Here is a 27,199-nt window from a genome sequence, read left to right on the forward strand (position 1 = left end):
ACATCATCCTCACCTGTCTTCAATCCCCTCATTAGTTCTTGTGTATATATACCCTCCAGTTTTATTCATTGTTTGTCAGTTCTTGTCAGTGTAAAGCTTATGATAGTTTGTTGAGTCTGTTTATGGCATGCCACGTTGTTATATCGCTTCGTCTTCTTTATTAAAACCTGCAATTAGATCCAATGCCTCTCCATCATCTCAACCACAAGTTGTGACAATAAGTAATATTGGAATTTTATTTATGCTGTTTAGCAAAAGGGGAACTGGCTCCCTTAGTGATCCTGGTTTCTCCCAAGGTAATTTTTCTCCATTAACCAAAATCTTATCGAGTTTTGTGTTCCTTGCCACAGTCACGTCGGCTTGCTCACTGGGGTTCTAAGTACAATTATTGTTTAACCATTTAATTATATATTTTTATATACAATTTCCAATTACACAATGATGACTAAGACTTTATAGATAATATAGTTTCATGTTCTGTTAAAGCATGCTTTTCTGTAAAGCTGCTTTGAAACTATGTGTGTTGTGAAAAGTGCAATATAAATAAAAATGACATGAGTATGTTCATTTATATATATACACCTACACTACCGGTCAAAAGGTTATATAAATATATCTTTATAAATAATAAAGAGAAGCAGCCAATAAGTGCCCAACATGGATGGGAACTCCTTCAATACTGTTTAAAAAGCATCCCAGTGGGATACCTCAAGAAGTTGGTTGAGAAAATGTCAAGAGTACATGTCTGCAAATTCTAGGCAAAGGGTGATTACTTGGAAGATGCTAAAATATAACACAGTTTTGATTTATTTTGGATTTTGTTTAGTCACAACATAATTCCCATAGTTCCATAGTTTTGATGACTTTATTATTATTCTAAAATGTGGATAAAAACAAATTATAATAAAGAATGAGTAAGTGTTTCAAAACATTTGACCGGTAGTGTATGTATATATATGTGTGTGTGTGTGTGTGTGTGTATAGTTATGTGTATATGTGTGTATATATATATATATATATATATATATATATATATTAATGTATATAAAAATGACGAATACTGTAGTCTCCCAAGAGCATTGCAAAGATGGTCTATGACTTGATAGAAAATGTTTGACAGAACATATTTGGTTTTGAAACTTTTAATCGGAAGTAACAAGACATCAGCTCAATCAAACCCACTCTCACATCAATATGAGTGTTCATAGGTATTTTTCCATTTGCATCAAGTACATGTAAAGTCCCCTTCAGCAAAAATCACCACTGCAATTATTTGAGAGTGCCATTAAATCAGGAGGGCATTTACTGTCGATTTGTTTGATTAAGGACTGAAATCAGACCCATTGTGTGGAGTCCTCGTTATTCTCTTGAGACTGACTGCAGGAGACCAGAGCCATGCTGAGAGTTCAGTCTCGGATTCAAATGTCCATTTGATGAAGTTGACTTGACAATCAGGCATCAGTGATTTTGTGATAAAGACATGAGTAAAATATCATACTTTTAGTCTACACACACAAATGGGCTACCATTCGAGGCTTCGGATTCTAACGAGTTAAATTAAAGCATTTCATTATATTTTTAAAAGGTCTAGTAAACAATTGCTTTGTCATCTGTGTACTTGGCCAGATTCATTTACTTTCTATGGTCTCTCTCTTCTCTCTCTCTCTCTCTCTCTCTCCCTTTATTTCTTTTCTCTTTCTGTTGCTCTTGGTCTCTTTCTATTCCTCCCTCTATTTCTGTTTCTTTCAAATATGTTTATAATATCTGGTGATTTTTAAATATGTCATTTTTAAAATGTGGACCATGTTGTTCAGTGCTAGATGCTCTATGGATGCATGGAACTAACAGAAATTAAAGTGTTTATATTGTCAAAATAAATAAATACTACCACAAATGGATGCATGAAGCGCTGCAATGAAGCCAGACAACTGGATACATACAAAACTAACTGTAGAATATGTCTCATCTCTTTTAGTTGAACAAAATGTATGCAAACTAATAGTAAGTTTGAAAGGTAGAGTTTAGCTAGCTAGTTAAGTAAGAGTACTTCTATACAGACTCTAAAAGTGTCTAAAGATCATACCTATTATAACGAATGAAGCTGTGCAAGTCATTTACATTTAGTCATTAGACGTTTTTATTCAAAGCAGCTTACAAAATAATGCATTTTGTCACACAAAAGTCAACACTGCAGTATTGCACTGCCAAGTTCGCAGAGTAGGTGGAGTAGTTTATAAGCTAGTACAGAAGAAAGAGTCACAAGGAATGTTTTATATAATTAAATATCACACACTTACAGCGTTCACTGCTTCATTGATTATTATAGGAGCGATCCAAAATTCCTGAACTTGCTGCTGAGGAAATAATTGTGAACATCTAAACTACAATACAATTTCATATCTCTCACGTACACTCGCTCAGTATCAACAACACGTCTGGTTAAGTCACTTGAGGTAAACGTTTGATGTTCTTTGAGAAGTTGTTGACCGAGTCATATTTAAACGATGCAGTAATGTCATCTCAATGTTTATTTTCCATTTTTGCACATATCTTGTTTGTTCTGTTGTAGTTAGACTCTAAAAGTATGCACTACAGTGCTAATCGTTTTATTTTGACAGTTCTGGGTTATAAAAATGCAGCTACTTGAAATGCTTCAGGTTAAGACATGCACAGAAGAGTTGTAATTCCTTTGTTATTGTTTACATCCTTGAAATGGTCTATAGGAACTTAGTTCCAGGGGGAATTTTTTTTTTTTGAGCCAATCACCTGAGCCAGAAATGCCATGTGACTAATAGCTGACATCCTGAAAACACTGATTGTCACTACAAGAACATGGCACTGCAAGCCCTTCACTGGCAACTACCCTCCAGATACAGAAGCTGTGATGACAAAGGTACAAGAATATAATGAATTATTTGACATTTCTATATTGCTTGCAAAAACAAATGCAATATTGTCAAAATACACTGCATCTGTCAATGGAGAAAGATGTTTTTTGGCCACATAATGGTGTGGTTACAACATCTATGACTGCCAGCAGGAGCTAAACCAGCCAAACTCTGACCTCTTGTCTCTCTTCGTCTCTTGCTTTGTTTTTTGTTTTTCAGATTTTCTTTTTAAAGGACCAATTTATGGTCTGAACAAAGAGAAGCATTTTGGAAAACCTCCAGTTTCATCAGACTATCCTGAGAACTGATTTGATGTTCACAATATTTTATCTTGCGTTATTTATTAGTGTGGGCAAGCTGCAAACACAGTGGATTTATCAAAGGGAAAGTAGCATGAAAATATGTTGCAAATGCCAAATACCAACTTCATCAAGGACCAATGTTCACTTTTTTTTTTCTATTAGCTTCTGTTCCGCAAGCGGAGGCACGAATACAGAACAGAAAACCATGATTTATTTGTTTACTTTTTCACTCCAGTCATTGTCTAATGAAACCACTTCAATTACAGTTTAATGTGTCTTAATGCACACATTCTGTCTTCAAATCAGCCTCTGTAATGGCTGCAATATACATATTAGACAGTTTAATTAGATGGCACTTTAATTGTTTTCATGCAGTCCTCCATTAGCAGGTCCTTGGTTTGGTGCTGTGCTAGCTGTACTTTTTTTTACCTCAGATGAAGAGATTATTCTAAAGCCATTTAAATGCTATATAAATCTAGCCTTTGGGGGAATGTATAATGGCAAAACTGTGAACAATGAGCCATTAGCTATATTTGCCTTGCATAGCCATGGTTAATATTCAAGATGATGTGCTGCATGTTTAGTATTTGAAATTAGCGGTACTTAAAATATGTATTTGTAGGGTCTCAGTATACCTTTATTAATTACGGAAAAGAGTAGTTCTTCTTTTTATTTTCCTTAGAGAAATCGCAGTAATCTAGGTCATTCATTACAATGCTATGTACAGGAGAAGGCAACAAAAACATATACCATAAAATCCAAAAAACAACTTCTGCATCGAACCTGATAGGTTGTTTGCATCTTTAGTTCTGTGTTGGTGTGTCTGCATCATTCTGCAAGTACACAGCCAAAATGTTAATGTATTAAGGGAAAATGCCTTTGTCTCTGAAAAAAATTGTACATTATATAAATAAACAAAAGCAATGTAGTTTTGTTGAGATTTAGACATATTGTATATTATACATGAAGCCTGCCATGCAGAGATCAAATAAATCATGCATATACTTTATGCTTGCTCTTGAGTCACTTAAATACTAATAGATGTAATATATCATAAAAAAAATTTATGGACTTTGATTCTCCATGTTACTACTTGTGGTTTACCAACACAAGTTGGGGTTGTTTTAACACTTAGAGGCTGAAATTTACAATGCATATGGGCACTGTGACCAACTCCTAACAGATGTTTTTAATTTACTGGGAAGTCATGAGTGCTTTGTTTTCCTCACTTAGGAAATAAATTGCTTACTGTACACCATACATTTATTTAAATGGTTGGAACATTATACAATTCAGAAAGGTTTCGAGTAGAATACAACAAGCATATTGTTTCACTCACAAACCAAATATATGTTGAGTAAAAGCTATGAAAGCACAGTTCATTTTGTAAATAGATGTGGACTTTTGTCACGTTTTCGCTGGTAACTTCATGAAATATAAGCAGTATATAAAAATAGCAGATGCTTCCTATTAAAATGAGCCCAAATACAATGTGAGATGCATACATCTTGAAACTGGCCTTCATACTGCACACATGAGGCATTAAATGTTTTAAGAATGTATAATTAGTTTGAAAACACATCAGAGTGAAAGTGGTCTCCACAGTACAGTTAGTTGCAGCTCCTCAATCTATGTTGTGGCCTCACCTTGGAAGTTAGTTCTTCCATAGGTGGATCATCTCATATCATCATCCGCATGAGTATTATCCCACGGTGTGCCATCCCAGCCAGGTTGACATGACCTAAACACTTAGCTTTAAGCGTACAGCCATAGTAGACGCAACAGCTGAAATTCACATTGGCCGGAAAATGACTAACACATGTTGTGCTGACTCTAGAAAGCAATCACTACTTTTTGTAAGCTTTAATAATCACACACATACCAATATGCCAACTGACATTATAAAACGAGCCCTTTTCACTCAGTGGTTCCCAAGGCGGTCTCCTGTCTACCTGTGTGTGACATGGTGGAGGGCGGGGCCGAGTCGTGATCATACACACCCGGTCCCTTATCAGGCTAATTAAGCCTCCGAGAGGGATAAAGGCTGATTGTGGACAGTGGTGCGGCAGAGAAAGATCGTTTACGGACATGTCCATCATGTGTGTTTGTCTTTTATTTAAGTTATTCATTAAAATATTGTTTATATCGCCAGGCCGGTTCTCGCCTCCTCCTTTCCATTGATCTGCTTAACACTGTGATATAATTTATTATTCCAGTGTCATAGACCTAACAATTTCAGCTCAGATACTAATTATGCTGACATTTTCAAATACACTCTCTCCCTTCATAGATGACCCAGACAGAGAATGACAGAGGCACTGGTGTTGGCATCACATATTCCAGTGGAGAGTTATGTCAGACTTCCCGTGTGCACTGTGGTCAATTGTCAATTCCAAGAACAACCATTGGAAATGTAGAGATTTGATGTTCCCTTTAAAAAAGGCTTCACTACGATGTTGTGCTGCTAAGCGCTACGGGGAACAATCTTGCATTGTGAGCAGCTGTGAATTTGTGTGAAACACGTCAATGAACATTGACCTGAATTTATAGCCTCGGCTGGTGAAGATCATTAGATGCACCTGTGGCCAGGCTATAAAATAGAGGCGTCACCAGCGTGTCGACAGATATTTTTCATTCAGAGCATACTATGCTGTGTGTCTCACAACCTGCTAGAAAACTTTCTTCCCTCTTTGTTATGAGTTAGAAATTGTGTGGCAGTGCGCAGAACTTTCTTACTTTCTCTCTCTGCTCTGAAAGAGTATATATATATTTATATATAAAAAAGAAAAAAGAGAGAATGACGGAGAAACAGAGCAAACGATTCGTGTTTCCTTGTCAACGTCTCATGATGAGTTTTGCTTTGTTTGTTTGGGGGAAGAGCACGCAGCTCTCGCGTTGGGGCGGGGCGGGTGCGCGCATTGTGACCTTCTTTCGGTAGGGATGCTTCGCGCTCGTCTCACTTCCGAGAGCCAGCACCCGCACTTCATTTGTGGGGCTCTCGTATGGATCTGGCTGAGGAGCGAGAGACGGGTGTGTCCCTTTCGCTCGCTCTCTCCCCAGATCCGGCTGGTCCTTCTCGTGTTCTTGAAGCACGCCCGCGCCTCTTCAGTTCAGGAGGGGGACCTCGATTCCCTTGGGTCTATAGATTTCGAGTTACCCACATCAGAGCACTCAAAAAATGATGCAAAATCCTCTGAGGAGTTACTCGATGTGGTGACTCGTGCTGTGGCCAGACTTCAATTAGACTGGCCACGTGACCAAGAAACCCCAAACGCTCCAAATTAGAGGATAGATTTCTGTCTGATGGCCAAGGGAAGGGAACACCTCATCAGTCCCTTCCTTCTTCGATGACCTCCACGATGAGCTTGCTCGTTCGTGGAGGAACCCTTATACCTCAGCGTTCACGTGCCCTCGACGTCGTTATATTCGACTATCGTGGGTGCTGAGGCTGAGGGTATTCGAGGATGCCGCCGGTCGAAGAGACACTTGCGGGTTATCTCTGCCGGGTTCGGCATCGTCCTTGAAAAACCTGCTCTCCCTCTAAGCCATGCAGGACTACCTCCATGCTAGTGGGGAGGGCTTATCAAGCGGCAGGTCAGGCTGGTGCTGCGCTGCACACCATGGCTGTGTTACAGGTGTACCAGGCTGACCTGCTAAAAGATCTGAGTGCGGGTAAAACTCTCGACAAAGAGGCCTTTTCAGAGCTTCGTCGAGCTACGGATTTGTCTCTCCGCGCGACCAAGCAGTCAGCCCGTGCCATTGGCCGGTCTATGTCCGCTTTAGTCAGTACGGAGAGGCATTTATGGCTTAACCTGTCAGGCATCTGAGATAGGGACAGAGTTTTCTTAATAGATGCCCCGGTTTCGCCTTCTGGTCTCTTCGAGACGCCATGAATACTGGTTATCTCCAGATTCCAGGAGGTGAAAAGCCATGAGGAAGCCTTTGGGCAGTTTCTTCTTCGCCAGCACTCAGGGGCGGGCCGTCGGCCACCCAGTCTCGCCCGCCTCTGCTAGGAGAGAGGCTCAAAAACGGAGCGTGGCGAGTCGTGCTCCCCTCGTAGGGACTGGGGACAGGCTCGTCAGCCCTCAGCAGCCAGCCCAAGAAGTACCTCAGGGCTGTGATCTCTAAAAGAAAGAAGCCCTGACGTTCTTGTACCCAACTTTGTGAGGGTAGATCCCTCGGGACGGGCGTGTATCATCCACTTCGCCCTCCCGATACCCTCACTGAAACCTCTTCACTCCGCCGCCTTTGGTGTTTCGGGTGATAGAGGCTTCCAACAAAGAGTTGGGTGTACCGTTGCTTCCTGCCTTAGTCCAGGACACGGAACACTCAACACCCCCTCAACAGGAAGTGTTGAAATTAGTACCCATCTCAGAGAACCTGGCAGCGTGAAAACTTCTGCCAGGTATTTCTATGTGGGTTCTAAAGACAGAATTCAATTCGCTCGCCGCCCTCCGCGTTTCAAAGTAAGACCGGAGCAGGCATGTCTACTGTGGAAAGAACTGCAAAATCTCTTGGCAAAAGGGGCCATAGAACATGTTCCCCTTCCAGAGAAAGAGTCAGGCTATTACAGCAGATACTTCCTGGTTCCCGAGAAATGTGGGGGGTTGCGTCCGATTCTAGATCTTCGCTTGAACCGCTCGGTCAGGGTGATCAAGTTCAAGATGCTAACTGTCAAGTCGGTCGTGTCTCAGATCCAACATCACGATTGGCTGGTCACGATCGATCTCATGGACGCATATTTCCATATTGGAATTCTGCCACAGCACAGGAAGTTCCTGAGGTTCGCTTCGGGACCGAAGCCTTCCAGTATCGGGTTCTTCCATTCGGCCTAGCCCTATCACCCCACGACATTCACCGAAATGCATGGATGCAGCACTGGCTCCTTTGCGACTCCAGGGCATCCGCATTCTGAATTATTTAGATGACTGGCTGATACTAGCACAATCTCAAGAACTGGCAGTTCAGCACAGGGATATCGTCTTGGCTCATCTAGGTTCTCTGGGTCTGAGACTCAACGTCTAGAAGAGCGTTCTTGCTCCAACCCAGGAAATTACCTATCTAGGGATTATATGGAACTCGTTCACGATGCGGGCACAGTTGTCTCCCGTTCATGTCAGCTCCATCCAGAACTACCTGAGCAATCTCAGGCTAGGTCAAAGTTGCACTGTTCATCAGTATCAACGAATACTAGGTCTCATGGCGTCTGCGTCCACAGTGATTCCTTTGGGCCTTCTCCATATGAGACCGTTTCAGCTGTGGCTAAAAGCCAGGGGATTTCATCCAAGGGCCCGTCCCCTAAGGCAAATAAGGTTTACGCGCCGAGCGCTTCGTTCCCTTTCTATGTGGCTCAGACCCGGTTCCTTACCTTGGGTCCCACTCTCGATGCGTCATGTCGTCGCAGGATGCTAACGACAGATGCCTCCCTGACGGGTTGGAGTGCGATCTTAAGTGGTCGTCCAGCCCAAGGGAATGGGAGGGTCATCAGCTCGATTGGCACATCAACTGCCTCGAGCTGATGGCGGTATTTCTGGCCCTGAAATACTTCCTCCGACATCTGAGAGGCTGCCATGTCCTTGTGCGGGTGGACAACACAGCAGCAGTCTCCTACATAAACCGTCAAGGAGGTCTACGCTCTCGCCACCTGAATTTGCTGGCACGTCGGATTCTCCTTTGGGCCCAGGGCAAGCTCCTGTCACTCAGGGCAATTTACATCCTTGGACGCCTAAATGTGGGAGCAGATTTGCTGTCCAGACAAAACATACCGAGGGGCAAGTGGAAACTCCACCCCAAGGTAGTACAACAAATTTGGGAGAGATTTTACAGAGCAGAAGTGGACCTCTTCAGCCTCTCAAGAGACTGCGTAATGTCCCTCTAATTCTCTCTGAGTCACCCAGCCCCCTGGGTCTGGACGCGTTAGCGCATACATGGCCCAGAATGTGTCTGTATGCTTTTCCCCAGTTTCTCTGCTCCCGGAGTCTTAGCCAGAGTTCAGCCAGCAAGGGTCTTGCCTCTTACTGATAGCGCTTCACTGGCCGAACAGGATTTGGTTCTCAGAAATTATATCTCTCCTCGACGGCTCGCCTTGGGTGATTCCGGACAGGAGGGACCTTCTGTCTCAGGCACAGGGGACGATATTTCATCCCCGGCCCGAATTGTGGAAACTTCATGTTTGGCCCCTGAAGGGTACCAACTGAGGAACACAGGGCTGTCGCCTGAAGTTATCGAGACCATTCTTAGTGCTAGGGGCTCCCTCTACCAGAAGAATCTACACCAATAAATGGGGTTTCTTCGAAAGGTGGTGCAGTTTACATGGTGCAGATCCAGTTAACTGCCAAATTGTTTCAGTTCTGGACTTTCTGCAGGAAAAACTGTCAGCAGGCATATGCCCCGCTACTCTCAGGGTTTATGTGGCCACCATTTCGGCTTGCCACGCCTTGATGGACGGGGCGCCTTTGGGGAGGCACCCTCTACTCGCTCGCTTCTTTCGTGGAGCCAGGCGACTGAGGCCTCCTGTTAGGACCAGAACTCCCTCATGGGACTTAGCAATAGTCCTGGAGGGTCTGGCCGAAACCCCCTTTGAACATCTAGAGTCAGCATCTGATAGACTTATGACTCTCAAGCTGGTTATTCTTGTGGCGATTACCTCTCTTAAGAGAATCGGGGATCTACAGGCTCTGTCTGTTTTGCCGGCCTGTTTAGAGTTTGCCCCAGTTATGGCCAAAGCTATCCTGCATCCTCATCCTGACTACCTTCCTAAGGTGCCTTTTTCGACACTACACCCTGTCACTCTGGAAGCCTTCTGCTCCCCGCCGTTTTTAACGCTGGAGTAGGAAAGTCTTCACGGACTCTGCCCAGTCCGTGCCCTTCAAACTTATGTCCACCGCACTAGCCAGTGGTGTAAGTCTGGGCAATTGTTTGTCTGCTTTGAGGGCCGCAACGGGGCAGCCGCTACCAAGCAGACTATGTCACATTGGGTGAGGGATGCTATTGCCCTGGCCTATGAGGCGCGCGGTCAAGCTTCGCCAGTAGGTGTCAGGGCTCACTCCGCCAGAGGGGTCGCCGCCTCTATAGCCTTGGCTAGAGGGGTCCCTCTGCAGCAGGTTTGTGATGCGGCAGGCTGGCCCTCTCCGCACACATTCATCTGATTTTATAGTTTGGATGTTCATGCTACTCCGGGCTCTTACGTCCTTGAGTCGACATCCCAAGCTCATGCCTGAACGGGTTTGTGACACGGCAGGCTGGTCCTCTCCGCGCACATTCTTCAGTTTTTTATGGCAGGCTCGTGCCTGAACACGTTCATGATGCGGCAGGCTGGTCCTTTCCGCACACGTTCATCAATCTTCATGGGTTAGATGTTTCTGCTACTCTGGATTCTTGCGTCCTTGAGTCGACATCCCAAACTCATGCCTGAACAAGTTTGTGACGCGGCAGGCTGGTCCTCTCCGCGCACATTCTTCAGTTTTTATGACAGGCTCATGCCTGAACAAGTTTGTGATGCGGCAGGCTGGTCCTCTCCGCACACATTCATCAGATTTTATAGTTTGGATGTTCATGCTACTCCGAGCTCCTATGCCCTTGAGTCGACATCTCAGCTCATGCCTGAACATGTTTGTGATGCGGCAGGCTGGTCCTCTCCGCTCACATTCATCAGTTTTATGACAAGTTTGTGTTGCGATAGGGTTCTCTTCGCACACATTCATTGAACTTTATGGGTTAGATGCTTTGCTACTCCGGACACTTATGTCCTTGAGTCGACATCTCAGCTCATGCCTGAACAAGTTTGTGATGCGGCAGGCTGGTCCTCTCCGCACACATTCATCAAAATTTTATGGTTTATATGTTTATGCTACTCCGGGCTCTTATGCCCTTGAGTCGACATCTCAAGCTCATGTCTGAGACCTCTCGCGTTTTTGTGAGTACACTGCACAACCATAGGGGTCCGGACAGCCCCAAGTGCGGCGGCGTGGGTATTGCGTTCCCCATAGCGCTTAGCAGCGCAACATCGTAGTGAAGCCTTTTGTAAAGGGAACGTCTCGGGTTACGCTGTTTTATAGCCTGGCCACAGGTGCATCTAATGATCTTCACCAGCTGAGGCTATAAATTCAGGTCAATGTTCATTGACGTGTTTCACACAAATTCACAGCTGCTCACAATGCAAGATTGTTCCCCGTAGCGCTTAGCAGCGCAACATCTCGTTCCGCCTTTTTCAGGGAACAAGGGTTACACATGTAACCCGAGACGTTTCTCTGTTCAGCCTTACAGCAGATTACTGTAAAAAAAAAAAAAAACAACAACTGGAGAATGTGCTAAGCTGTATTCTGATCAGAATCAGAATCAAAATCAGAATTAGCTTTTTTTGCCAAGTGTTTTCACATACACAAGGATTTTTTGGGGGATAGGAGAAAGTGCACACCGAGACACATAATATTAAACAAGAGTATAAATAATGGGACATATAACATAGAATGGCATATGTACAGGTGCAAGTGGTAATGTATGTGCAAGGTAGGGGTATGTACAGTTATTGAATTAAATATGTGAATTTACATATGTACATGAGATTACATTGGAATATATGTGGGTGTCCCACTTAAGGTCCTGAGAGATGGTAGAACCCAGGAACTTGAATGACTACACTGCTGCCACAGTGCTGGGGGATTTTTCCTGAAGTGCACTATCATCTCCACTGTTTTGAGCGTGTTCAGCTCAAGGTTGTCGTGACTGCACCATACAGCCAGCTGTTCAACCTCCCATCTGTATGCAGACTCATCAACATTGCGGATGAGGGCAATGACCGTGGTGTCATCTTCAAACTTCAGAAGCTTGACAGAGTCCTTTGCATTGCAGTCATTCATGTACAGGTAGAAGTGCTGTGGAGAGAGAACGCATCCCTGAGGAGCACCAGTGATAATAGTGAGGGTCCCGTATGTGAGTTTTCCCAGTCTCACTAGCTGCTGCCTGTCAGAAAGCTGGTGATCCATCTACAGATTGGGGTCGGCACGGAAAGTGGGGAGAGAAGATCAGGCATTATGGTATTGAAGGCTGTACTGAAGTCCACAAATAGGATCCTTGCATAAGTCCCAGGTCTGTTGAAGTGTTGCAGGATATAATTCGGTCCCATATTGACATTATCATCCACAGACCTGTTTGCTCGGTAAGCAAACTGAAGTGGGTCTAGCAGGGGTCAAGTGATGTCCTTCAGTGAATGTGAAAGTGAAACCAGTCTCTCGAATGACTTCATGACCACAGACTTGAGCAACAGGTCTGTAGTCTTAAATCTTAAATCTTTGTTTAAAAACTGACCCTTAACACTTACTTAGTTTAATCATTTTAAACCATGACCTGCACTATACACAAGTAATATTGGCATTATATTCATGATATTAGCCAGAAGGGAACTGGTCCCCACAGTAAGCCTGATTTCTCCCAAGGTTATGTTTCTCCATTAACCAACATTTTATGGAGTTTTGTGTTCTAAATACAATTATTATTAAATTACTTATTTTTAAGCACAATTCATAATTGTATTTTATCAAACTACATAATGATGACTTTTAAGACATTAAAGATATTACAGTTTCATTTTATATTAATGCATAATTTTCTGTAAAGCTGCTTTGAAACAATGTGTGTTGTGAAAGGCACTATACAAATACAAATGACTTGAATTGAATTGACTTGTATTCATCAAGTCCTGTGATTTTTGGGGACTAGAATGATGGTGGAGCATTTGAAGCAGCAGGGAACTTCAACTTAACCTTTATTTATAGAGCACATTTATAACAACAGGAGTTGATCCAAAGTGCTTTACAATACACATTTCAGTCACAACATAATATGCATAAAAGGGTCCAGTAAATACAACCATTTAAGTTCAGGTATGTCATTTTCATGTTTTGTGCTCAAAAAGGGTGTGTGTATCAACAGGTTAAAGCAGATTTGAAAAGGCAGAGCGTTGGAGCTGTCCTGGTATGAAGCGGAAGCTTGTTCCAGAGTTTGGGGCCTACAATTTCAAATGCAGTAATTGCCCTTCAACTTGTAGCGACACCGAGGAACTTTCAACAGAAGTTGGTCAGCTGACCTAAGTGCTCTAGTAGGAGAATAAGGGACAAGAAGGTCACAGTGATATTGAGGTGCTAGACCAGATAGAGCTTTATATACATAGAGCAGAATTTTTTTATCTATCCTCGAGTCAGTGTAGATGCTAATACTAGTATCGTGGTAAAATGTGGTAAAACTTTCTAGACCCTGTAAGGAGTTGATCTTGCATATATAACGACAGCGGACCTAGCTGATTGACCAGTCCAGGTAAAGAGGACTTGGAGGGGCTGAGAATCAGGACTTCAGTTTTGCTCTCATTTAACTGTAAGAAATTGTCTGCCAGCCAGCACTTAATATCAGCAAAGCAATTTAGGGCATTCTCTATTGATGATTTTTTTGTCCAAGCATGCTGGAAAATAAAATTGAGTGTCGTCAGCATAGCAATGATAAGACAAGCCATATCTCTGAAAAATTTAGGCCAGTGAGCGCATGTACACGGAGAATAGTGAGGGTCCTAGAATCAAACCTTGAGGGACCCCACATAATATAGTAGCTGATGTAGAGGAGAATATTTCTAAGTTAATAGAAAACATTCTTCCTTTCAAATAAGAGGCAAACCACTGAAGGGCCATGCCCTGAATGCCGACCATACACTGCAGACGATCTAAAAGAATATCATGATCAATAGTGTCAAACGCGGCAATGAGATCCAATAAAACTAAAACCACATGTGAGCCTGAATCCAAGGAAAGGAAAATATCATTAGTTACTTCAACATTGCAGATTCGGTACTGTGTAGATATTTGAAGCCTGATTGAAATTTATCTGAGATGTTGAACTTATTTATGTAGGAATAAAGGCTTTTTTTACTAGAGGATGTACAATAGCATGTTTAAGACTGCTTGTAACAACACCACTTGCTAATGAATTGTTTATTATTGCTGTAACTCTGGAACCAATTGTTGTAAAAACATCTTTAAAAAGACGTGGGGAAAACATCCAGCTTGCAACTGGAACACTACATCTTCAGACCTATATCAGGTACCTGCATAGTTGAGACTGGTTCCAAGTGATTCAATGGACTGGACAGCCTAAATATTTGTGGATGATGAACATGTGAAGGTGTAATTGCACCTTTAATATGCTCCAGTTTGTGAATAAAGAATTGTAAAAACAAATTCTCACAGGTATCTTGTGTGGCATTCTGAAAAGCAATCCTTGATGGATTTAAAACAGAATCAATTGTCTTAAACAGAACTTTTTGTCGATTTGCATTTTCAGAAATTATTTTAGCTTTCGCTTCCTTTACTGTACTTTGATAACACATTAAGCGCTCCCTTAAAGTGTAAAATGAAAGTTGCAGTTTATCTCCTTTCCACTTTCGCTTCGCTTTCCTACAATCCTGTCTAAGAGCTCGGGTGACATAATTTAACCATGGCTGAGCGACACACTTAACTTTCTTTAACTTGAGCGGAGCGACAATATAAGGGGTGAAAGTGCAGGATTCATTGAAAACATCCACTAGAGACTCAGTGTCGCCCTCAGCTGGAGCTTCATCTATACAATTTTGGTGTTAAAATTCAGAGAAAAGATTGGCAGTGGACAAATGTATGGACCTTGAACAGCGTTAGGGCTGAGAGAGAATATGAAGAGGGCAGGGACAGGCAGTATTTATTTATTTATTTATTAGTTCATGCCATTTTACAACATATTGTTTTATTTCCATGAACGAAAAAAAAAGGAACAGGAGGAAGAAAAAATCTTGTAATACCTGTCCCTATTTGTGCACAGTAAAAGAAACAGAAAGAAAAAAAAAATAAAAGCTACTTTATGAATGGATCAACCCCAATCCTCACCTCAATCACCAAACGTTTTCAGTAATACCTATCTATACACTTAATTATCATCATTTTCCTTGTAACATTCCTGTATTTTTTTCTTGTACAAATTCTTAAATTTACACACACTTTTGCAACACTTCAGTTCATAGTCCAAGGTGTTCCACAGTTTAACTCCGTAAATAGACAAACACATCTGTTTTTGTGTAGTACGTGCAAAAGGAGTTTTAAAATGATATTGCCTTCTATGGCTATCTTCCTCTGATACGAGAGCGAATAAATTTTGTAAATCCCTAGGCAGAACTCTCTGCTTTGCTTTCCACATACAAATCAAAATCTTCAAATCAACCAAATCTTTGAATTTTCGAAGTCCAGAATTTACAAATAAACTGTTTGTGTGTTCTCTGTAGCCTGTCTTGTTGATTATCCTTAATGCTTTTTTCTGTAACAAAAACAGAGGTTTTGTGTTACTAGGGTGTGTATTACCCCAGACCTCTGTGCAGTAACCAAAGTATGGAAGTATTAGGGAATTGTACAGCATATGCAAGGAAGAATAGTCTAAAACCTCCTTAACTTTATACAAGACCCAAATACTTTTACAAACTTTACTCTTAATATAAACTATGTGAGCTTTCCAATTCAATTTATCATCCAAAATAACACCTAAGAATTTTATCTCATTAACACTTTCAATATCAGTTCCTTCAATTACTATTCTTACATTTTCATTCTTTTTACGATTACCAAAGATCATGTATTTTGTTTTCTCCCCATTTAAACATAATTTGATTTGTCAAACCATTCCTTAATTTTTACCATTTCTGAACGTAGATTTTCTGTAATTTCTGACAGATTATTTCCAGAGAAAAAAATATTAGTATCATCGGCAAACATCAAAAACTGTAATACCTTAGACACTTCACAGAGGTCATTAATAAACAAAATAAAAAGTAATGGACCTAAAACGGACCCTTGTGGAACTCCACATATTATGTCTTTTAACTCAGATTTTTGACCATTAATTTGAACAAACTGCTGTCGATTACTAAGATAACTTTTGAGCCATTGATGAGCTGGACCCCTAATGCCACAATTGAATGATTTTGACAATAGCAAACTATGATTTATGGTATCGAATGCTTTGCTTATGTCGATGAAGACCCCCACTGTGTATTGCTTATTCTCAGTTGCAGATGTAATTTTTTCTATGAGTTCAATTAATGCCAAGGCTGTTGATCTTTTTTCTCTAAATCCATATTGTTTTTCAGTAATTAATTTATATTTTTTTTTAAAAGTATTTAATTTTTGAGCAAACCATTTTTCAAGGATTTTAGAAAACTGAGAAAGCAATGACACAGGTCTATAATTGTTAAAGTGGTGTACATCTCCATTTTTAAAAAGTGGAACGACTTTAGCAACCTTCATCTTCTCAGGAAAGACACCCGACTGTATAGACAAATTACAAATGAAAGTCATTGGTTTAATAATACAGTCAATAGTCCTTTTACAATGGTCATGTCAAGTCCATCACTATCAGTAGATGTTTTATTTTCACATTTGCTAACAATGGACAAAACTTCCTTTTCCTGAACCTCACCCAGGAACATGGACTGCATTATTCTACAGGTGGCATTTTGACTATGGTTAAATTTATCAATTGATTTGGCAATATTTTCCCCAATATTAATAAAAAATTAATTAAATTCATTGGCCACATCTGTACTATTGTTCATAACAGTTTCATTATACACAAAATATTCAGGTAACCTTATATGTTGTGAGTTTGGTTTAATTATATTATTTAATATTTTCCATGTAGTTTTCATATTTCCTTTATTATCTTTCAATTGTTTATTATAATAATCCCATTTAGTTTCTCTTAAAATTGTCATCAATTTATTTTTGTATGCTTTGTATTTGGCCTCACAATTGGGTGTCCTATTTTTTACAAAGTCTTTATACAATCTATTTTTCTTTTTGCATGCTTTAATTAATCCTGACGTCATCCAAGGTTTAACACTTTTAGGGGGTTTCCTTGACAACTTTAGTGGGCAGCATTTATCATAGCTAGATATATAAATGTTTAAAAAGGTTTCATATGCTGCATTCACATCAGTCACACAGACACCTGACCAGTTCTGTTGTAAAAGCTCACTCCTAAAGTCATTTATTGTTTTCTCAGTTCTCACTCTAAAGTATGTGCATGTAGGCTGATGTGAACTCTTATATATTTCAGGTTGCATATCATATATGGTAAAAACAGGCAAGTGATCGCTTAAGTCATTTATCAGTAATCCACTTTGAACAATTTTTTGGACATCATTTGTGACAATATTGTCAATTAATGTGGCACACGAGCTAGTGATTCTGCTAGGCTGTGTGATTAAAGGAAAAAGAGATCTTGTATACAGTGCATCTAAGAAATCTGAAGTAAACTTACATTTAGATTGATTGAGAAAATCAATATTGAAATCACCACTTATTAAAAATGTTTTGTAGTTATTCTGCTTATCAAGTAGTTGTTCAAATTTGTCCTGAAAAACATCTATTTTGGATCCTTGAGCTCTGTAAATGCAAGCAGCAATCACATTCCTGTTTTTCCCCATGTCGATTTCAACAGGTACACATTCAAAAATTCCCTCGATTGCAATAGACATTTTTTCAACAAGTTTGCATTTCAGATGACTATCAACATACAACGCCACACCTCCTCCTCTTTTTTCTGGTCTGTTGATGTAGTATAGCTTGTATCCTTCTATTTCAAAGTCTACACCCTTTTCATTGCTAATCCATGTTTCAGAGAGTGATATTATTTTAAAACGACTTGTAAATGTAGTAATATAATCCTTCATTTTATTGAAATTTGCATAAAGACTTCTGATGTTGAAATGAACAAGCTGACAGACTGTCCCTTGAATTAACATTTAAATTAAACTCATAATCAGTATAATATTTAGAGGTGTCACATTTTTCATTCAACCCATGGCTATCAGGGTCCAGGTCCTTATCAAAATCATGCATGCTTTGCTCTCTAATATCAACTCTTGTCAGTGTTATACATCTAGTTTTAAATAATAATAACTAAAAATCTCCATATATCCACAGATGTATTCAAAAGACAGTTAGAAAGCAAAATATTGGTGATTGAACATTCCCTTCCCACCCATTCCACCTCCCATTCATAAAATAAATCAGCGCTCATAATAGTTCCACTCTCCCGGGAATTTTAATCAAAGTGACAGTCATTGTAACGAACTAAGAAAAAAAATCATCAAAAGTTTATAATTGCAAAAAAATAATAATAATGCCTCATAGCAGCCTCACCAAATCACTGCGCTGGAGTTACTTTAGTCCTCTATAGTTGAAATGAAAAGCTCAGCCTTACTTGCATCTTGAAATAAATGCTTGTCAATCCCCTTGGTAAACTTTATTGTCGCGGGGTACAAAAGGAAAGCCTGAAACCCCTTTGTACGGGCTTCATGCATCACCTTGTAGCATGATTTACGACGCTTTAAAGTGGCCTCGCTGTAATCCGCGGCAAACTGAAGTTGAATATTAGCCACTTCTGGGAGATTTTTCCTGGATTCTTTGAGAATATGATCCCTGTCGGTGTCCCGGAGACATCTGACGATCAGCGGCCGTGGTCTCCGCGGCTTACTCCTGGTGCCTGGCTCGGGCAGACGTCCAAGCCGGTGACATCGCATCAGTTCTGGACAGGTGTCAGCGAAAACAGGGAACCACTTGGGAAGGTGTTCTCGCAGGTAATCCAGAGCATTTGCACCTTCAACTCCTTCTTTTAGATTGAATATAAGCAGATTGTCTCTCCGTGCGCGATCCTCCATTTCTGTGAGTTTTGCTTGATAATTGTGCATTGTTTCCACACACTGTGAGACAGTTTGTTCAGCCTCACTCACGCGCTCTTTTAACTGGGTTGTATCTGAGCGTATTATCCGTATTTCCTCCATATGCTTGGATAAAGTTGAATGCATACTATCAATGCGTTTCTCAAGCCTGTTGATGCGTGATGCGGCTTTCATGTCAGCCTCTTTAAAATATTTGGCCATTAAATCATCAATGGCCTGAGTCAGGGCCGCATTGTTTTCACCCAGCTGCTTATTTACTTAAGTCATCATGTGTTGTTTGGCTGCAAACGACTGTCTTGTTTCTCGCATTGACAAGATATAGGTTTAAGCTGGAATTGTCCTTCTTTACATAACAATCTTGTCACACGCACCAGGGTTTATTTGAGCATTTTGGGAGAGTGTTGCGCCGAGTCTCAGCAGGCAGCTGCCATTATCCCCATCCTATATAGTACCAAACACTATAGAATAATGGTCAGAAACACCAGTGACCACAACCTCAACGTTAGACACAGTAATGCCATGAAATAAAACCAGATCTAATGTTTGACCTTTAATGTGGGTCGGACCAGTAATTTGTTGTACAAAATTTTATGATTCAATGTTTGCATAACATGGGCTTTGATGGACAGCATATATGTATGTTAAAGTCCCCAAGAATCAGAAATATGTCACCACGAGACACTAGTCCAGAGAGAAAGTCTGAAAATTGTTGAACGAAGTCCTTGTTGAAATAGCACAGAAAATGAGACTCAAGACATCAACCTACAATAACTGAATCTAGAAGCTAGAGTATGTGTCCACAGGTAGTGTCCTACATTAAAAAGATTCTCTAAAAACAGTAGCTACTCCACCTCCTCTTCGTCCTGAAGTCCGTGGAGAATTTAAAATGTCACAGCCAGGCGGTGTTAAATCTCCCAGTGCCATTAGTTTGCTGGAGTTTAACCAGGTCTCTGTAATAAATAGGAAGTCCAGTGATTGCGAAATGATAAACTCATTTAAAATGAAGGACTTGTTGGATATCGATCGAGCGTTTGTAAGAGCCAATAGTCGAGATATCCGTTTTGTTTGTGGAAATAGATTCATGTCTCAAGAAACTGAAATTGTTGGGATTGATAGTCCGCTTGTCCTTTTTTGCGCACATCAGGAGGCAGAGGCGTGAAGACCAAAAAATCTGAATATGGTTGTTGTCTAGGGAGCCAGCCGGAGATCTAATTTGTCGAGATCCTTGATGCACATACCGGGGGCGTGCAATCCCCAGAGTGGCACAATGATTGTAAACTTCCGCTGACAGACGGACTGAAAATTTCAAATGCCATAGATCTGAGGGTAGATAGAGTAGAACCACGTCGGAGTAACAGTATAAACCCGTAAATACACAGGATGCACTCTGTTGAAGCTGGCAAGGAATAACAACAAAACTCCAGCTGGCCAATATGGATAATAGAAGGCAGAGCATATTCTTCATCAGCCAACACCGGAACTCACCGATGTGAGCGGTGAGTATGGCAGTGTTTTAAATTGTTAAAATAATAATAATAAATAAATATCATAATAATAAAATCAACAATGAACCAACAAAAATTATGTAAAAAAATCTGCGATCAGTGGCAGACAAAAACCCCCAGCATTCACTCTATCATGTGTCATATGTTGTTGGAAAACTTCACTCTGCTCCAGTGATCTATTGAAGATCTGTGAAGATGGGGGCCTGTTGGTCAGCGCAGGCTTTCAGACAGGCAGGTGAAACACCATCTGGGCCTGAAGTTTTGGAGTCTTTTGTTTCCGAAAGACCCGGCACACATTCTCCTCACAGACCATTACTGCAGGTTGAGTAGCAGGAGGGGGGAGGAGGGGGGTTCCAGGGGGTGTTGGTGTGTGTGAATTGAGGTTCAAAGTGGGGGGAGGGGTATGAGATTGGACTTTTCAAACCTGCAGTAAAACACGTTCAGGTCATCAGCCATTTGTTGATTATCTACAGAGCGAGAGGGTGGTGTATTATATTTGGTGATGCTTTTCAAGCCTTTCCACAAAAATGCAGGATCGTTGGCTGAAAACAGTTTTTCAGTTTTTCAGAGTAGCTTCTTTTAGCCACTCTGATTTCCTTAGTCAGTGTGTTTCTGGCCTGGTTGTACAATACTTTATCCCCACCTCTATAAGCATACTCTTTGGCATGACAAAGCTGTCTGAGTTTTCCTGTAAACCATGGTTTATCATTATTGAATTATAAAAATGTCCTAGTAGGGATGCACATATTCTCACAGAAACTGATATCACAGTGATGATATCACAGTATCTGTGAGCTCTTCCAGGACTGTGGCTGCAGCTTCAAAAACACTCCAATCAGTGAAGTCAAAGCAGGCTTGTAGTTCCAGCTCTGCTTCATTGGCCCATCTCTTTAAAGTAGGCTGGCTTGAGCATTCAGTTTAATTTCAATTTTTTTAAAGTAAACATGTACCCTGATGAAGCAAAATGTACTGCAAGCGGCACTTAAATCACAAGTATTATTAGATAGCTTATCTTAGCTATCATAGACCATCTTGGTGGATTCATATGAAAAATTAGGATTTTTGAATGTCAGTTCAGGAGACGATCAATTCACAAGATAATCATGCTGCAGTTAAAATTAGGCTTACTTAAGCATTCAGTTACATTTAAAGTTTTGGCTTTCATGCGTGGGCGTTTTTTTTTTTTAATGTCAGTTGGTGTCATTAGTTATATGTGATGTAATGTATGATGTCCATAGGGTGTCTTATTTATTGTGAAACAGTGTTTTCTTAAGTTTTCTTAATTGCATGAATTGCACTGAAGACCTAGAATTAAAATACACAAGCCGCCACTGCTGTTACATCTCTACACCAACATTTGTTGATGCAAAAGCATATTCCACCACCTCTCGTATTCCAAGATGATTCCACAACATGGAACAGGTTTCCTTGAAACACAGAGCAGCAAATTCGAAATCTCCTTATTTGAGTAAGCAGAAGCAGTTCGTCTGTTTTGTTGGCTAGGGATCAGACATTTGCCAAATTAATATTTGGCAGCGGAGTCCTAAAGCCACGTTCCCTCGCTTGCATCTCTTGAAGCACTTGTAGAACACTGCTGCACCTGCAAATAAGATGTCTAATAAAACGTCCAAATAATCAAACAACGGCAAAAAAATTATCAGGTATGCTCTGTAGAATATTCAGCATTTCATCCCTACTGAAACTGATCAGGGAAGAGTGACAAAAAAACATGACAGCCATCCGCAGCTCCATCATCCATCTACATGATGATCAAATCAGGTCTCTTTCTGCCACTGAAGTCTGAGCTAGTCCTAAATACCTATGGACTGATGTACTATTCAGAATGGAAAAGTCTGGATCGCTCTATTTGTTTTTGTCATTATGGCTTTATAGCCCATGAAAGATGTGGTTAAAGATATTTTGCCTGTAATGATTGATACCTTAAGTCTGTTACTGTAATCAGATCTAAAATAAATCCTTAACCAGAAGGATACAAAAAGACACCATAAAAAATATATTCCTGTCTTATTTACTTTACTTTCACCTGGAGCTTATATTCTGATGCTGAGACTGTATTTTTTGTTAGCATCGTAGGCAACATTCGTAACAAACAATTAACGTACATAGCATGGCGGCCCCTCTGAACACTAGAGCAGAAGGAAAAAAACATTGCCGTTTATCAAGCGCTGAAACTTTGCTTGTTGCAGAACAATCTGGAAAATGTTTAAACATTGTAATAGTCCCCTCTTTGCAACCTGAACTTGTTTCAACAATTCAACAATCTAGACACAGTTCAAAGACTGATACAAAACGCAGGTGTCTCGGCATGCATTTTTGAAACCTGAAGATCCTATTAACTTGACACAGTGTCTAAAAATGTGCCAGTCCTCTGTGAGACACTGAAGAAATAGCGAGATGCGGTGCAACAGGTATGGACATTTGTCCAGCGTGTTTACACAGGCAAACAATGGCAAAAAAGAGCAGATGCCGGAAAAACATGTTCGGTGTGAACATCCCCTAACTCATCCATTCACGTATCTGTGAGTGAGAGCACGTGTGCGAAACAAGTTCAGATGGCATGTAGATTTTTCATAAATTACAAACCAGAACCCTACAAAACTCACCTGTCTCACCCCTAGCACCTTCTAATATGAACCGCTCTAAGAGGGCTGACAACAGTGTATTCGCACATGTACCCAGAACAACATGTCACCCTCATGCATTTTATGCGGAGCTTTCCTACACTCAAACCAATTGTTGGTTAAAACCGCTACTGACTAGGGCCATGTGGCACTATTAAATCATTCCTCTGTTTGTTCGAGCGTCAGAGCAACATTGGTGTGAGTTTGGGGAGGGGTCATCTGATTGTTTAACCAATGGAAGCCAGAGGAACGTTTTTTGGAGTCTGTTTGTAAACAGTGATTATTTGTGCAATTTTTTATTTTTATTTTTTTTGCTTGTTACATTTATAGAATTGAAATCCAGGTAAATCCGAGGGTTCACATATTTATACAAACTCTTGCTAAATCTTCAACCATCTCTGTCTCCCTCTTTTTCACACTCTGTCAGATTTATACAATTATAAAAATGAATTTTACTTTCAGTTGCAACCTTAAATAACTGTTAAAATGTATATTTTCTTATCTTAAAGTGGTTAAATCTAAATCCAAACTGTCTTTCTGAGGTTCAGCTTCTGTTTGGTGTCTGATCATGGCCTAAGATAAGCCATTTCAATTTTTTATCTTTTTTTTTTATACTAGTTTTGCCTCAAGACAGGAGTTCCTGTTTTTGGTATTTCACAATAGCATGTGATATATACTGTGCATCAGGTCCAGACCTAGTGTGTTTGTCATTGAAAGCGGAGACACTTTGATTGAATCCCCTTGTCCACAAAACCTGGGAGAGAACAAACATAAAAGGTGCTCAACATCAGAGAGAGCAAATTGGCCCTGCACTGGAAGGATTGGTTCAATCAACCTCGAACCGTATAATTAGTAATTAGATTGGGATTAAAGTCAACTCAGAGTGGAAGAGCGTGGCCAATTCAAATCAGCATATGAAATGTGATTAAATTAATGGGAAAAATTGAAATATTAATGTTCAGATTTGCAGCCGGGTCCCAGGTCTTGGCCATCAGTCATGTGCTGTTTGAACTGTTCTTAATTACTGACTCGGTGGGAATTAGGGGGGAATGGGAATACTCTGATGCCGTCTCTCTCTCTCTCTCTCTCTCTCTCTCTCTCTCTCTCTCTCTCTCTCTCTCTCTCTCTCTCTGCTCTCTTCTGCTGTCCCAGTGGTGGGCAAATCATAGATCTTCATCTCTGGCAGAGGTTCAGTACTCTTGTAATTGAGCCAGAGTCTGAATCTGAAACAATAACTTCTTTTAAGCATTGGCTAAGAGCTACCCAACGCACACTCAAACAATAATTTCTGGCAATAGCTTAAATTAATTGCATAAAACATACAGTATGCTTAAAGTTTACAAGTTTTCAAAGTTCATACATCTCTTTCAGTTTAATGAAGTATATCATATTTACTTTAATAACATAGGCCCTACCTCCTCTTTGACTTTTAAATACTAGATGAAAGACAAAATTTCCAAAAAAAAAAATGGAAACAGAACAGGGTTCTGTTTGTAAACATTAATGCATTAGGTATCATGAACTAACAATGAACAATACTTTATAACAGCATTCATTATAATTTATGAAAAAACAATTGTTAGTTCATAATGCATTATCTCATGTTAACATATATAACCTTTCATTTTAAACATGTATTAGTATTTTTAAAATGTTAACAAATAATGTTATCAAATACAACCTTATTGTATGTTACCACATAAACTGTATTAAATGTTTAGAAATGTAAGCACAAATGGTATAAACTGAAACAGTGATTGATCTCTAGTTTTTTTATTATTTATTTTAAAGGCTTAATTCATAATATGTAAATTTAACGACTGCTGAATTCTATTTGTAATGCAAATTAAATGCCAAAAATTTGACTTTTATATTTTTCAGTGCATCCATGAGACCAAACCTTGTGGCTAATTTTACTCAACAACTCCCTCCCATTGCTCATTTGGCTCTGTCATTTCCAAAACAGAGAAAGCAGAAGAGAGAAGACCGTAGTTTCAGAGGGTCAGACACATGGTCACATATCAGATATTCCAATGTCATTTTACCCCTAACAGAGCCATTTCAAAGTGTTGGCAAGGTCATAATACGCTGCTCTCACAAATGGCTCAAGGCAATTTAGCAGAGAGTTAGGAAGTGTGAGGCAAGAGGTACTAAAGCTCTTTGATTCCAGCAGTGGGGGACCGGGCAAATGTACAATTAGACCCATTGACCGTTTCACTTTCATATTAAGTTCCTGTCAAACATCAGCACAAGTTGCAAGTTTCATCATGAAATATGCCATTGGTGTGCCAAGATAAAAGGATTAATTCTTAACTTTATGACTATCATTAACATATACAAGGCTTGAATGGAATTAATCCAGGGGTTTCTTATGTGAAACTTTTCAAAGTTCAAGTGACAACCATAAATTTCTAAATTGCCAAAAGGTATTGCTTGTAAGACATTAAAATAACATTTTCAGTTTCATTAAGACATGGAAATAAAACCATGAATTTTACTTTTTCTTTTCCTACACATATCTATGAGCCACCAGAATAATGCAATAAGAGTAAAAAATAGCAGTATAAGTACAACAGGTTGTATGTGATTCAGCTTTTCAATTCTAACATTTTTTAATATTATGAATTTTATTTCACTGTTGATTTACTGGTAATGCATTTTTATCTTAAAACATACTAAATCACAGTTCAATAATGAAACTTCTGTCATAATTTTACCCTCACTTTCTTCAAAACCCATTTTAATTTCTTAGGTGGCACACAAAAGGAGGTATTTTAATAAATACTGTGGGTTATCTCTTCAAAACCTGTCCTATGGCTTCAGACGTCTTGGAATATGATACAAGTCACAAACTATTTTCATGACACAGTTTTAAGGCTTTAACGAGTGCCACAAAGTACTGCCATCATGATGAAGCGTGATATTTAAAAAAAAAATAAAAAAAAAAAATTTGTGTTCCACATAAGAAAGAAAGTCATGCGAGTTTGGAACCACATGAGATTGAGTAAACTGTGACAGGATTTTAATTTTTAACTACATTTCATTTTCTTGAACTACAGTATTCATTCAAGCTAGGGTGTCCTGAGTGGTTGCTAGGATGCTACTTTCTGGCCCAAGTCAAAAGAGCCCATCCCCAAATATCTATGATATTTTGGGCCCCAAAATATGGCTCAGGTTCCTCCTTCAGTGTACAGTAAGTCTATGGGATAATGTTGCCTGTTTTATTGCTCAAAATCTGATCATTAGTAAAGTAATAGCACTCCTCACCTCAACAAGCTGCCATGATTTGTTGTATCATTTATGCCCATAGCACAAATATTTTTGACAAGTTACGCACCAAAGTTTAAAACCCCTTACCATAAATATGAGTAGTAATAATGATGCTTGTAAACATCACTAAAAAACTGTTATTTCCACTCACTGGGCCAAGCTCTTAAAAAGTTTAGCTGTTATAAGAGGTGTAAATCGGACGATACGATCTTGTATCGAATCTCTTGGCCTGCGATCCGATATTTGCAGATACTTCAAAGTCTGCCGTGATACGATTCAATTCAATGGCCTGCAATCAATATTCCGATATTATGTGCCTATTTCACATAATCAATTAAAAAACATTTGCCTCAAATGTAACCAAAATATAATTCTATTTTTTCTCTGTATTATTTGGATACTCTGTATCCACACTGGGACATCCACAACAAAATAAGGAACTTCAGATGTTGAAAAACATTATACAGATAAATAATATAAAAAAATATTGTCAGAGTAAGTGATCATCACTCGTTTGATGACAGCTAATTTTTCAGTTTAGTCCAATTCAAAATACTTACATACCCATGACTTGTTTCCAACTATCTGTGCTATCCATGGTTTTCTTGGCTACAAATTCAACAGTTGTAATGAAACAATTCTGTTACAGTAAACTGGGATAAATGTTAGTAAGAGTGTTAATGTGTAGATGTTTAAAGTCTTATTACTGATGCTGGAGCTGAGCAGGTGTTTCTATTTCCCTCATTACTGCTGTTCAGAATGTCAGCGTTGAGCAAAGTCTCATGTAAAATTCAAATAAGTCCATGCGCAAAGATACGTGTGCCGCTCTGTTTTTGTCACGAGAGCT

General features: G+C 39.9%; 1 long non-coding RNA gene across 1 annotated transcript in view; it reads left to right on the forward strand.

The window, feature by feature from the left end:
* Positions 1-11,973, forward strand: part of LOC127651052 (uncharacterized) — a 29,861-nt gene extending 17,888 nt beyond the window's left edge. The window contains exon 3 of the long non-coding RNA XR_007971498.1: positions 11,789-11,973. This is a non-coding gene — a long non-coding RNA (uncharacterized LOC127651052). The remainder of the gene's footprint in view (positions 1-11,788) is intronic.
* Positions 11,974-27,199: the final 15,226 nt, after the last annotated feature.

The sequence above is a fragment of the Xyrauchen texanus genome, chromosome 10 (assembly GCF_025860055.1).
Source record: "Xyrauchen texanus isolate HMW12.3.18 chromosome 10, RBS_HiC_50CHRs, whole genome shotgun sequence".
NCBI lineage: Eukaryota > Metazoa > Chordata > Actinopteri > Cypriniformes > Catostomidae > Xyrauchen > Xyrauchen texanus.